The sequence below is a fragment of the Miniopterus schreibersii genome (assembly GCF_964146895.1).
Source record: "Miniopterus schreibersii genome assembly, chromosome: 2".
In the NCBI taxonomy this organism is placed as follows: Eukaryota; Metazoa; Chordata; class Mammalia; order Chiroptera; family Miniopteridae; genus Miniopterus; species Miniopterus schreibersii.
The window spans coordinates 95,691,989-95,705,078 of NC_138102.1; positions in this window are offsets into that span (position 1 = coordinate 95,691,989).

The window sequence follows — 13,090 nt, forward strand, 5'->3', positions numbered from 1 at the left end:
TGGCGGCTCTAGTTCCTCATTTTTGTTTTTTAGTCCTCACACGAAGACATTAAAAAAACAAAACAAAAAACTGATTCCAAAGACAAAGGGAAAGAGCGAGAAACATTGATGTGAGAGAGAAACATGGGTTGGTTGCTTCATATAAGCCCCCTGCCCAGGGATCCAACCCACAAAAAAATGCCCTTGGTTGGGAATTGAGCCTGCAATTCTTCCATGGGCAGGACGATACTCCAGCTACTGAGCCACACTGGCGAGGGCTCACGTTCCATTTTATTTTATTTTATTTTATTTTATTTTATTATTTTATTTTATTTTATATTTTATTTTATTATTTTATATTTTATTTTATTTTTATTTTATTTTATTTTATTATATATTTTATTTTATTTTATTATTTTATTTTATTTTATTTTATATTTTATTTTATTTTATTTATTTTTAAAAGCATATCTTTATTGATTTCAGAGAGAGGAAAGGAAGGGGGAGAGAGAGAGACAGAAACATCAATGCTGAGAGAGTCATTGATCGGCTGCTTAGCCTGCAAGACGGGCATGTGCCCTGACCAGAAATTGAACCCCGATCTCCTGGATCCTAGGTCGATGCTCAACCACTAAGCCACGCCTGGCCGGGCATCCTGTTCCATTTTAAAGTGGCTCTCTATATCATCTATCTATCATCTACCTATCAACAATCTATCTATCATCATCTATCTATATTGATTTCAGAGAGAGGAAGGGAGAGAGAGATAGAAACATCAATGATGAGTCATTGATTGGCTGCCTCCTGCATGCCCCCTGCTGGTGATCAAGCCAGCAATGGGGGCATGTACTCTGGGAATCGAACTGCGATCTCCTGGATCATTGGTCAATGCTCAACTGCTGAGCCATGCCAGCTGAGCTGGGGTACCATTTTAAAATCATGTTTCCAAGCCCACAGACCTGTGTTTAAACCAAACAGGCCACCCCCAGAGCTGCCCACTCTGTGCCTCACTTGTACTTTCCACAGCTGCCTTCATTTGAACTCCCAAATCCAACTGAGCCCTGAATCCTTGTTTGGTCCCTCTGAGCACTCAAATCCTGGCTTTGTAGTGTGTTACTTTGAACTTCTTGTTTTCACGTTGCTCCATAAAAACATCCTGTCATTATTTTTCTTCTCTGTGGGGGTCTCTCCATTCATCTTTTTTGTTCATTTTCTTCACAGTCTTGGGCACAGAAGTGCTCCTTGGGGGCTGCTGGCTGACATCCAGTCCTGTCCAACCTTACTGAGAGTTATACCACTGTGGGGTCCTGGGCATCTAGAGAATATGGTGGCTGTGCTGTTTCCACACAGACGGTTGCTTTGTCACCCAGGCCTGGCCCAGATCTGTGCAGTCAAGTGTGGAATGTGTTTCCAGCTGAGCAGATGACTTGTTTTTCACACAGATGACACCCCAGACATCAGGGTTTTGCCAGTTGTGCTTTTTTGTGAAACTTACATGGAATGACTTCACTGCAAATGAACATCCAGCCCTAACCAGGAATTGCAGGGCTGAGTCCCCCACTGGCATCTGTCCTCAGTCTATCCTTTTTTACCCTCAGTTGGCCCACTTGGCACTTGGGACAATGCCCATCAGATAAGAGAACGGTTTCCTGGAAGTGAGAGAGCAGATTCCTGCGAGCATTCCACATTCCCCACAGTGTGAGGAGCGGCTTCTCTCCGGAAAACATTGAAATCACATGACCATCTTTTCACCATCTCTTCACTTTTGGTGTTGATTTCCTGACATTCTGAGGGCTGTTTGTTCAGCGACAAACTCCTCTGGGTGTGCGAACTGAACCTGTATGTGAGTGACTCTCACTCTTGATTCCAGATGGGGGTGAGCCCATCGTGTGTGTGTGTGTGTGTGTGTGTGTGTGTGTGCCTGTGTGTGCAAGTGTTTTTGTGTGTGCATGTGTGTGTGTGTGTGGTGGGTATTTTTTGTTTTTTAATCTTCACCCTAGGATTTTTCCATTGCTTTTCAGAAAGAGTGGAAGGGAGAGAGAGAGAGAGAAACATCAACGTGAGAGAGACACGTCAGTTGGTTGCCTCCCACATGGCCCTGACTGGGGCCGGGGATGGAGCCTGCAACTGAGGTACCTGCCCTTGGCCGGAATCGAACCCAGGACCTTTCAGTCTGAGGGCCAACATTCTAACCACTGAGCAACCCAGCTAGGGCTATGTGTGTGTTGTTTGTGCGTGTGCTTTCTTGAAAAAGGAGAGGGCTTGACTTTGAGCAATTCAGCTATATGCAATGAATGTAAAAACAAAAAGTGGTGAAGTGGTGACATAATATTATGAGGTGTCAAGTTCAAAGTCATCTTCTGTATTATTTACAGTCTAACCTGTAAATCCTATGTTTCTTCTCTTTGCATAATTGCATTAAAGGGAAACTAGGCTTATCCCCAAACCTGAACCCTGAATTTTAGAGATCCTCCACAACACATGGCTCTACGCTCGCCAAACAAAATACTTGTCAGGCCTTAAAGTGGCTCAGCATTAATCCACAGCTGGCAGTTATGATGTTCAACTATGGCATTCCTTTCTAAGGTTAGGGAAATTCCATTCAAGTTCTCAAATTCTTTTTAGTGTTTCCAGCATGTACAGTATTTACAATTTAATATAGCTGAATAATTTTATAAAAAGCAATTCAATATTCACAGGATGCTTGTTAGAAATCATCATAAATACCTTTTTTGATTTTCTGTTCACAGTTCCTAAGAATGCACAGCTATGGTGCTATTACCTTCTGTAGAAATTTATTTCCCCCCAACTTTGACATTAATAATTTGACTGACTGGACTGAGAGCCCACGGAAAGGTAACTGGCTCTGTCTTCCCTTCTAGGATGCCCAGGCCACTCTGGGTATTAGGTAAGCCAAGTTCTTCAAAATGTCTCCTTGAATGAGAGGGTTACTTATTCAACAAACACCTACCACTTGCCAGAAAGTTCACATACATAGTCTCATTTGATCCTCATGACACTACAAGGCAGATATGAATCTCTGCTTTATTCATGGGGAAACCAGGACTCTGAAAAGTTTTAAGAAACTTGGTCATGATCTCACAACTAACCAGATATGTTGGCTCCAAAGGCTGAATCTTTCTAGTACAGTGGGCTGCCTCGAGACCAGAGGTCATATGCTGGCTGTCCAGGATCAGGGAAGACTTCATGGAGGTGGTGGAAGAATGAGGAGTTGTTTTCAGATCAGAGCAATGGGATTTTGTAGCAGGACAGTAAGAAGCTAGGAAAATCCCTGGGCAAGTGGAATGGAGAAACTGAGACAAGAAAATGAAACAAGGCCAAACAGTTTGGGCAGCTTGCAGCCAGCTTGTGAACTGCAAGACCTTATCTTCCCCAACCAAGGACGTTTGAGAGCAAATGGTTCATACCCTCCTCCCTAACCAGAGAATACATAGTTTAAATCACCCTGACCTGGGAAAACAGAGAACAAAGACCAATTAATGCCATTCGTGCCAGCTAAACCCAAGGACAGATGAAGTTGGGGAACAAGTAACAAAAACCTCATTAGAGCCAGGCAGACCTAAGATAAAAGTAAAACACACCAAAAAATTATCCAAAACTCCCCAATACACTCATTTTAATGCATCAGCATATTTTTAAATGCACCTGGAAAGCTAATGAATATTCTACTGAAGATTCTCACCTGCAGAGAGAGGGGGAAAAAAGGATAAAAAGCCCTCAGGACAGACTGAGTGCAGGCTGGCTCTAAAGCATGCCCATGCCCTGTCCTGGGCATGAGCTTTTATTTCTTCCTAATTCTAAGGGTCCCCATGGGACTTGCAGCCAGGAGAGCAGTGGGCTGCAGCAGCTCTATCTGGGCTCACCCCCTGATCCTGTCTCCAAGGTCCCCTTTTTCTCTGACTTCCCAGGGAGCTAAGGCAGCCCCGCCCAGGCTCACTTCTGTCTCTGTGACTTTCACTTCTCAGTGAGCTAAGGGCAGCCCCACCTTGGCTCACTTCTTTCCTGTAACAATTCTAGGGAACCAAAGCAGAGCACAGCCTAGGCTCTCCCTTGTTGTTTCTTCTACCCTAATTTCTTCCTTTGTTTCATTGTCCCCAGCATTAATAAACATACTCTCAAACCCATCTGGACCCATGTTTTGAAATCTTTCCTACAGGAAGTCAAGGACCCACACACTACAGGCCGGCCTGAGTGAGCAGAACTGCTCCAGGCCAGACCCTGTCTGGTAACACTTTGAGAGCAACGAGTGGGGAAAAGTATTAAGGATCCAAACCTTATGGAAGCCCTGGCTGGTTTTGCTCAGTGGTTAGGACGTCAGCCGTTGGACTGAAGGGTCCTGGGTTTGATTCTGGCCAAGGTCACATACCTCTGTTGCAGGCTCCATCCCTGGCCCTAGTGGGGACGCATGCAGGAGGCAACCAATTGATGTGTCTCTCTCACATCAATGTTTCTCTCTCTCCCTCCCTTCCTCCTTCTCTCTCTCCCACTCTCTCTGAAAAGCAATGGAAAAAATATCCTTGGATGAGGGTTAAAAACAAAAACAAATAAATAAAATTTATGGAAAATAAATAGAAATACAATACACATACAGCATTCCTGGGCACCTGAAATCATAACATTAGAAAGCAGTCCATTTCAATCATTCTATCACATCTAGTGATCACTCTCTTGTATTTTTAAATTGATTTTAGAGAAAGAGTGAGAGGAAAGGAGAGAGAGAGAGAGGGAGAGACATTGATTTGTTGTTCCACTTATTTATGCATTCATTGGTTGTCTCTCTCTTTTTTTTTTATCCTCACCTGAGGACATTTTTTTCCCATTGCTTTCAGAGAGAGTGAAAGGGAGAGGGGGAGAAAGAGAAAGCGAGAGAGAAACATCGATGTGAGAGAGACACATCAACTGGGTGCCTCCTACAGGCCCCCAACTGGGTCTGGGGATTGAGCCTGCAACTGAGGTACATGTCCTTGGCCAGAATCAAACCAGGGACTCTTCATTTGGTGAGCCAACCCTCTAACCACTGAGCCAAACTAGCTAGGGCCATTGGTTGATTCTTTTTTTTCTCCATTGGTTGATTCTTGTATGTGCTATGACTGAGGATGGAACCCACAATCTTGGCATATCAGGATGATGCTTTAACCAACAGAACTACCCAGCCAGGGCCTATTATGATCACTTTCATATGCCAGTCCCTGTTCTAGATGCTGAGGATGGAACTAGGACTAAAATAAATCCTGTCACAGCACTGTTGACAGCAGTGGGGTAAGGCTTCTCCTTTCTTCCCTTTACTTATTAATTCACTCATACCTCCCTCTTCCTGGAACCTCGGAAGAGACTCCAGGAAACAAAACTCAAGTTTGAGGGCAGGTTCTGGCTGGTAAAGGACCCTGGACAGCGGAGCTGTGTGTGGGCATCAGTGCCAACAGAGTCTGTCTGTCTGAACCTGGGCCTCACTTCAGATGGGTAGGAGGCACTAGCTGCCAGGTGTAGGTCCAGGGATGTTGTTGGGAAGTAGCCCACTTACATCTGCACGGCTTCAGGCCTATTTATCTGAGCCTTTGTTCAGAGTCTGGCTATGGTCCTGGCCTCAGACCTTCTTTACACACCTGCACCTGCCTGCGCTGCTGTGCTCACTTCACCTGGGTGCAAGCCAGCCTCGAAGCTACTGGAGAGAGCTCTTTAGAGAAGAGGCTACTCAGTCCTCTCTCCCTAGGCTCACGTAGGCCAAGGTGCAGGAAGGCTCAGTCCTAGGACAGAGGCAGAAGTGGGCCTGGGAGCAAGGGGGATCAGAGAGGATGCTGAAAGGTAAGTGTTGAGGGCCTTCTATGGGGCACTTGGTGTTGTTGGACCCAGAGGTGTGCAGGAACTGGGGTTTCACTGACTGGGGCTCTGTCTTTCTCCCTTTAAGCCTGACTGGCCTCCACACACCAGCCTCCTAAGACAGTGGGAGCCATGAACTAGCAAGTTGGCCCGAATTTGGTTTCCAAGTTTGTGTTATTTCACCAGCAATTTTTTTCACAAAAATTGACTGCAAATTTTTAAGCAAGGCATACTTTCCCCCCTAGGCCCTGGTGATCTTTACTTTTTACATGGGTCCAAATACAGGTTCATCTTACTAACCTGGTTGGTCCTCGTAGGCATCTGCACATCCTAGGCTTTATGATAATATTGTGGGGGTCCCCAAAAGCAAGAGTCATTGACATATCCCTCTTTGCCAGCCCTTGTCTAACTTAATGCTCTGCTCTGTCGAGCTTGCCTTCTAACAGCTCTTATCCATCCAGTTTTTGACGCCTGCGACTGTGGTTCAAGAGTGAGTGTTGGTGCAGCTCAGTTGGTTGGAGCATCGTCCCATACACCAAAAGGTGGCCAGTTCAATTCCCAGTCAGGGCACATACCCAGGTTGAGGGTTTGATACCCAGTTGGGGTGCATGTGGAAGGCAACTGATTGATGTTTCTGTCTCACCTTGATATTTCTTTCTCTCTCCCTCACTCTCTCTAAAGTAAAATAAAAAGTTAAACTCCACTTAAAAAGAAAAAAAGAGAGTGAGCGTTGGCAAACTTTTTCTGTAAAGAGCCAGAGAGTAAATATTTAGGCTTTGCAGGCCATGTGGACTGCATTTCAACCACTCAGCTCTGAGGTAGGGCAAAAGCAGTCCTGGACACTGAGTCAGTGAATGAGGGTGGCTGTGTTCCAATAAAGCTTTATTCATAGTCACTGACATATGGATGCATATGACTGTCATGAGTCATAAATTACTTTTTTTTTTAAATCCCCAACAAGGATATATTTTCCATTGCTTTTCAGAGACAGTGGAAGGGAGAGAGAGACACACACACACACATTAATTGGTTGCCTCTTGCAAGTACCCCGACCTGGGCTGGGGATGGAGTCTGCAACCGAAGTATGTGTCCTTGACCACAATTGAACCCGAGACCCTTCAGCCAGGGGGCTGACACTCTAACCACTGAGCCAAACTGGCTAGGGCCAGAGTGGTTTGGGGTTTTTTTTTTTAACGTATTTTTATTGATTTCAGAGAGAGGAAGGGAGAAGGCAAGAGAGATAGAAACATCAATGATGAGAGTCATTGATTGGCTGCCTCCTGGATGCCCCCTACTGGGGATAGAGCCCACAACCTGGGCATGTGCCCTGACCAGGAATTGAACCATGACCTCCTGATTCAAGAGTTGACACTCAACCACTAAGCCATGCCAGCTGGGCCAGAGTGGTATTTTTGAAATGATGTCCTTTCTCAGCTTAGACCTTCTCAGTGACTTCCCATTACGCTTAGTAATAAATCCCACCACTCCCTTGAGCATTCCTGCCATGGGCACTACCCAGGGCTGCACTGTGACTATTGCCTTCATGGGCCCTTCCTCCATAAAAATTAAAAAAAATTATGTCTGTGTATGAAGGCAAATATAACCCAGACTGGATTAATTATTATATATTCATTGTTATTACATTCACTTTCCCCCCCCGATTTTATTTTATTTAGTTTTAAAATATATATCTTTATTGATTTCAGAGAGAGGAAAGGAGAGGGAGAGAGAGATAGAAACATCAATGATGAGAAAGTCATTGATCAAGCCCGCAACCGGGCATGTGCCCTGACCGGGAACTGAACCCCAATCTCCTGGATCCTAGGTCGATGCTCAACCACTGAGCCACTCCCGGCCGGGCTCCCCCCTGATTTTAAAAGAAGTTAAAATTACTTTGTTTTCATGGACCCTGGGCCTGATGGGGAGGTCGCCTGTCAGTCCCCTGTGAGGCTGGAGAGGGACAAGAGAAGGACTTAGGTCACCAACATCTCCTTCACCACTCCAACTAAGCATAAACTCAGGTTAAAACAGGGCTGCTGGTTCTGCAAAAGCAGTTTGGGGACTACTCCCCACCCCTCCTCTAATCTGATTATGGCCCTTAAACCACTCCTAGCAGTGCCACTAAGAGGGTGGTTGTTTGGTGAAAAAAATGGGGATCTCTCCAGAAAGAGTAGACAGGCTATAACCCTCACATAGCACTTGTAGCTTAGCACAGGCCCTGCTCATCCTACCCCATACTGCCACCTTCTCCCACCACTTCCTGGTTCACTTCCATCAGCCCCTCAGATGTCATTCTCTTCAGAAGGTCAGTCGTGACAGCCTCCCGTGCCCAGTAGGTTAGAGGAATTAGATTATGTGGCACTTAATACTGTTTCTAATTACACATTTGTTTTTATGATGATATGATTGATGTCACCTCCCCCTCCAGGTTATAAGTTCTATGATAGGTCCTGTCTGAGTTTGCTCACCAGTACAATCCCAATGCTTAGCATTGTGCCTGGATTCAGTACACATGTGGTGAATGGATGAATGAAAGATATTTATAATTCTTGCAATTCTACCTAAAGAGGTTTGGTCCTTCGACTTTTAAAGGCTTTCCATCTCTTGGGGTTCCCTTTAAAATAAAAATGCCCAGTGGTTATTAGTTAACAGAGAAAATGCTGTCAAAATGAGCTCAGACATGGCTTCTGGGACCAGTAACCACACCTGGGACCAGCCCTGGACTCATACATTTTGACACAGCATTACCTTCATGAGAATCACGTCAGGACTTCAAAGAGTGTTTTCAAAGACCCTCCTCTTATTTTTGAACTCCTCATAGGGCCTGCTAATAAAAAAGATCTGAGCTTGGGAGCCTATGTGACCCTATACTATTTTTATTATATTTAATAATTAAAAATTAACCTGGGCAAGAAAATTGAGAAACCTGCCAAGAACAATTCTGTCACAGGGTGAGCACCACAATCTGAAAGCCCTGTCACAGAAGCACCAATGCTCATTGATTATTTCCCATTGAGAGTTGGCTCCCACTCACAGCCTGTTCTGTCTCCCAAGTGTTCCTTCTCCAAGCTTCTGCTCCAATTGCACTCCTTGGCCTTTCCCTCTATCTTAGTTGCCACTTCTCTTCCTTGCCAGATTTTGCCTGAAACTTTTCTAGACTTCTGTAGCTAACTACATTCAGTATTTGAGTAGTTGCACATTCATTAGGCTGTCAACCCTATTCTTTGCTAAATGTAAGGTATACTGGAAGGGAATCATGGAAGATTAGGAACCAGCCTAATCTTCCCAGGAAGATTAAGAACCTGGGAAAAGCAAAATCCATCATTTTGATCTCTCAATATAAAAGTAATCTGTTCAACTCCAAGTTGTGATTTTTAGTGTAGTTTCAACTGTTTAAAATATATTCTTCTTTTGTCCTGACTTCTTAAATTTCTAGTTCTGGGATCCATGAAATTCATGCATCTATCGTCAGGGGAGTAATAATGTCTAGAATTTGACTCTTGCTTTATGCTTTCACATTGGTTATTTTAACACTGTAGCTTTGTGTCCCTAGATTTTATTCATGTATAATTGTACTGTCCCACTTGCCATTATCATTATGATATTTGTTCAGTACAGATGGACACGAACAAGCCCCTTGATCAGGGGAAATAATTTTTCCCCCCTCTTTCTAAGTCTAAATACAACTTACATTCACCACTGTATTCTTTCTTCTATCAGAATTCTACCCTGAAGAGAAACATTCAAATGAAGACTCAGTCCTTCATAAGTAAGCCAAGTACTATTTGCTATAAATGTAACTTCGTATCAGCAGCATTAAGAAAAATAATACTGGATGGCCGTGGACCAAGTGGAAGCTATACTGACACACTCCTAAGACCAAATTAGAATTACAATTAAAATATAGAAAAAACATCCTAAATAATCAACTGCAGCTGAAGACTAGCTGGAGAGAATCCTCATAACCAAGGAGGAAAAGTGGAGACCACATAGAGACTGGTAGGAAGTGTGGAGGCAAAAGAAGGCTGGATGGGCTCCCATAGGCAGCAGCTGAAGGTCCGGAGATTTATCTCAGCTGCGGGGGGGGGGGGGGAGGAGACTCTGGAGCTGAGGACTCTGGAGCCTAAACCCGAGGCTGTGCTTCCCAGCCCAGAGCACCAAAACTGAGAAAGGTGCTAGCATAACATCTGGCTGTGAAAAGCAGCTGGGTTTCTGTCAGCCAGGGAGAAACAACTGGAAATGCAGGCACCCTCTTAAAGAGCCAACACACAAAGTTTCATGTGCAGCCACTCACCTTGGGCTCCAGCAGAGGAAGAGCAGAGTGGACTGGAGCTGTGTGAGGGGAATCTATGGTTGTGGGCTCTGGAGATAGAGTTCAGAGCGCACCCCCTGGATTCCTGTGCTGAGTCATTTCCCCATAGCAGAAATAAAGAATACATTGGAAGGCATACACAGCAGATTAGAGGACACTGAGGATAGGATCAGTGAATTAGAAGACAGGGTAGAAAAAAATCACTCAATCAAAGATCCAAAAAGAAAAACAATTTAAAAACAGGAGGATAGTCTAAGGGAGCTGAAACATAACAATATTCACATCATAGGAGTGCCAGAGGAGGTCAAAAGTAAGCAAGGGTTAGAGAACCTGTTTGAAGAAGTAATGGCAGAAAACTCCCCTAACCTGGTGAAGGAAAAAGTCACACAAGTTCAGGAGGCACAGAGAGTCTCAAGCAAGAAGAATCCAAAGAGGCCCAAGCCCAGACACATCATAATTAAAATGCCAAAAATTCAAAGACAAAGAATATTAAAAGCAGCAAGAGAAAAGCAATCTGTTACCTACAAAGGAGCTCCCATAAGGCTGTCAGCTGACTTCGCATCAGAAACTCTATAGGCCAGAAGGGATTAGCATGAAGTATTCAAGGTAATGCAAAACAAGGATCTGAAACCAAGACTACTCTATCCAGCAAGGCAATCATTCAAAATAGGTGGTGAAATAGAGAGCTTTCCAGACCAAAAAAAAAAAAAAAGGCTAAAGGAGTTTATCACCACCAAACCAGCATTGCAGGAAATGTTAAAGGGACTGTTGTTATTAGATGTAGAAATAGAAGCATTGCAAGAAATGTTAAAGGGACTGATGTAATAATAAGATGAAATAGAGAGAGAAACACAGGCATAAAGAATTAAAATGGCAATAAATAAGTACCTATCCATAATAACCTTAAGGACTTTAAGGGAGAGATCAACAGCAATACAGTCATTGTGGTGGACTTTAACACCCCACTGACTTCACTGGATAGATCTTCCAGACAAAAAGTCAACACAGAAACAGTGACTAAATGGCACACTAGATCGGATGGATTTAATTGATATTTACATAACATTTCACCCCAAAGCTGCAGAATATACATTCCTCTCAAGTGCACATGGGTTATGCTCAAAGATAGGCCACATGTTAGGCCACAAAACCAGTCTCTACAAGTTCAAGAAGATTGAAATCATATCAAGCATCTCAGATCAGAGGGCATGAAACTGGAATCAACTACAGTAATAACACTCAAAAACATTCAAACACATGGAGGCTAAATGGCATGTTATTAAACAATGAATGGGTTACCAATAAGATCAAGAAAGAAATCAAAAACTTCCTGGAAACAGATGAAAATGAATACACAACCACCCCAAATCTTTGGGACAGCAAAAGCAGTCCTAAGAGGGAAGCTCGTAGCACTGCAGGCCTACCTCAAAAAGCAAGAAAAGTTTTTAGTAAACTATCTAACCCTACAACTTAAAGAATTAGAAAGCTCCCCTGTGAAGCTGTCTGGACCAGGGCTTTTGTTTGCTGGGAGTTTTTTTATTACTGCCTCAATTTCATCAGTTGCTATTAGCCTATTCGGGTTTTCTGATTCTTCCTGATTCAGTTTTACCTGATCTCACTCATATGTGGACTCTAATAAACAAAATAGTCTGAGGAACAAAATAGATCCAGAGACACAGAAGCATGGAACAGACTGATGAATCTCAGTGGGAACGCAGGGGTGGGGGGAGTGGGTGGGGAGAGATTAATCAAAGAACTTATATGCATATATGCATAATGCATGCACACAGACAATAGTGTGGGGAAGGCCTGGGGAGGGGGTTTCATGGTGGAGGGGATCAATGGGGCAAAAAAGGGGGAATATCTGTAATACTTTCAACAATGAAGATAAATTAAAAAAAAAAAGAAAACAAGAAAAAAAATACCTTGGTTGTCAGCAACTATTTACAGGTAAAAGTGTCTCTTTGTCCATTCTTATTTATTATTAATTCCCTAAAGTCACAAGGTCCTTTTCTGAGCAAAGGCATGAAATATAATTAGTGAAAATTAACTATGTGACAAGAATAATATTTCCTGTGAACAGTAAATATTTAAATGGTTTTGGGGCCACTGATGGTAGTGAAGGAATAGCTTCTAATTTCAAAGTTAAGAAAATATCTAACCTGAAGGAAAAGAAAAAGGAAAGGGCACACTTACTTTGGGTGTTTTATTTCTGCCATCTTTATGGTGACTTCCATTTGTTCATTTATTATATAAAATTCATTGTTGAGTGGCTCCCATGTGCTAGGCAAGGGGCTAGATACCGTGGCAGCTTCTATCCCCACCAAAATCCTAGAAGCTAAAGTCTTAAAGGAGAATGAGGACATGTCTGCCTATCACCACGGTACCAGACCACTTCTCATGCATGCAATGCTGCTGGGAGTACAAATGAAAGTGGTTGTTTCTGAGGCCATTGAGGAGACATTGAATGAGAACCAGGCCACGAACGAGGGTGTAGTAGTCTCCTACTGCTGCCCTAACAAATTCCACAAACTTAGTGGCTTGAAGCAACATAAATTTATTAACATACATTTCTGGAGACCAGAGTCCAACACACATCTCACTGGGCGAAACCCAAGGCTGTATTTCTTTTCAGGTACTCTAGGGGAGAGCCTGTTTCCTTTCTACTTGGGTTGTTAGCCGAATTCAGTTCTTTGTGGTTGTAGGACGACGAACGTCCCTATTTTCTTGCTGGTTGTAAATTGAGGGCTTTCCAAACCTTCAAGAGGCCACTGTATTTCTTGAATTATAGTCCCTCCTTCCATCTTCAAAGGCAGCAGCAGGTCATCTCTCTAACCTCCCCTTCTGCCTTCTTCCACTTTCAAGGACCCTTTTGATTACATTGGGTCTCACCTGAATAATACAAAATACTCTCCCCATCTCAATGTCTGTAACCTTAATCACAACTGCAGTGTACCTTTT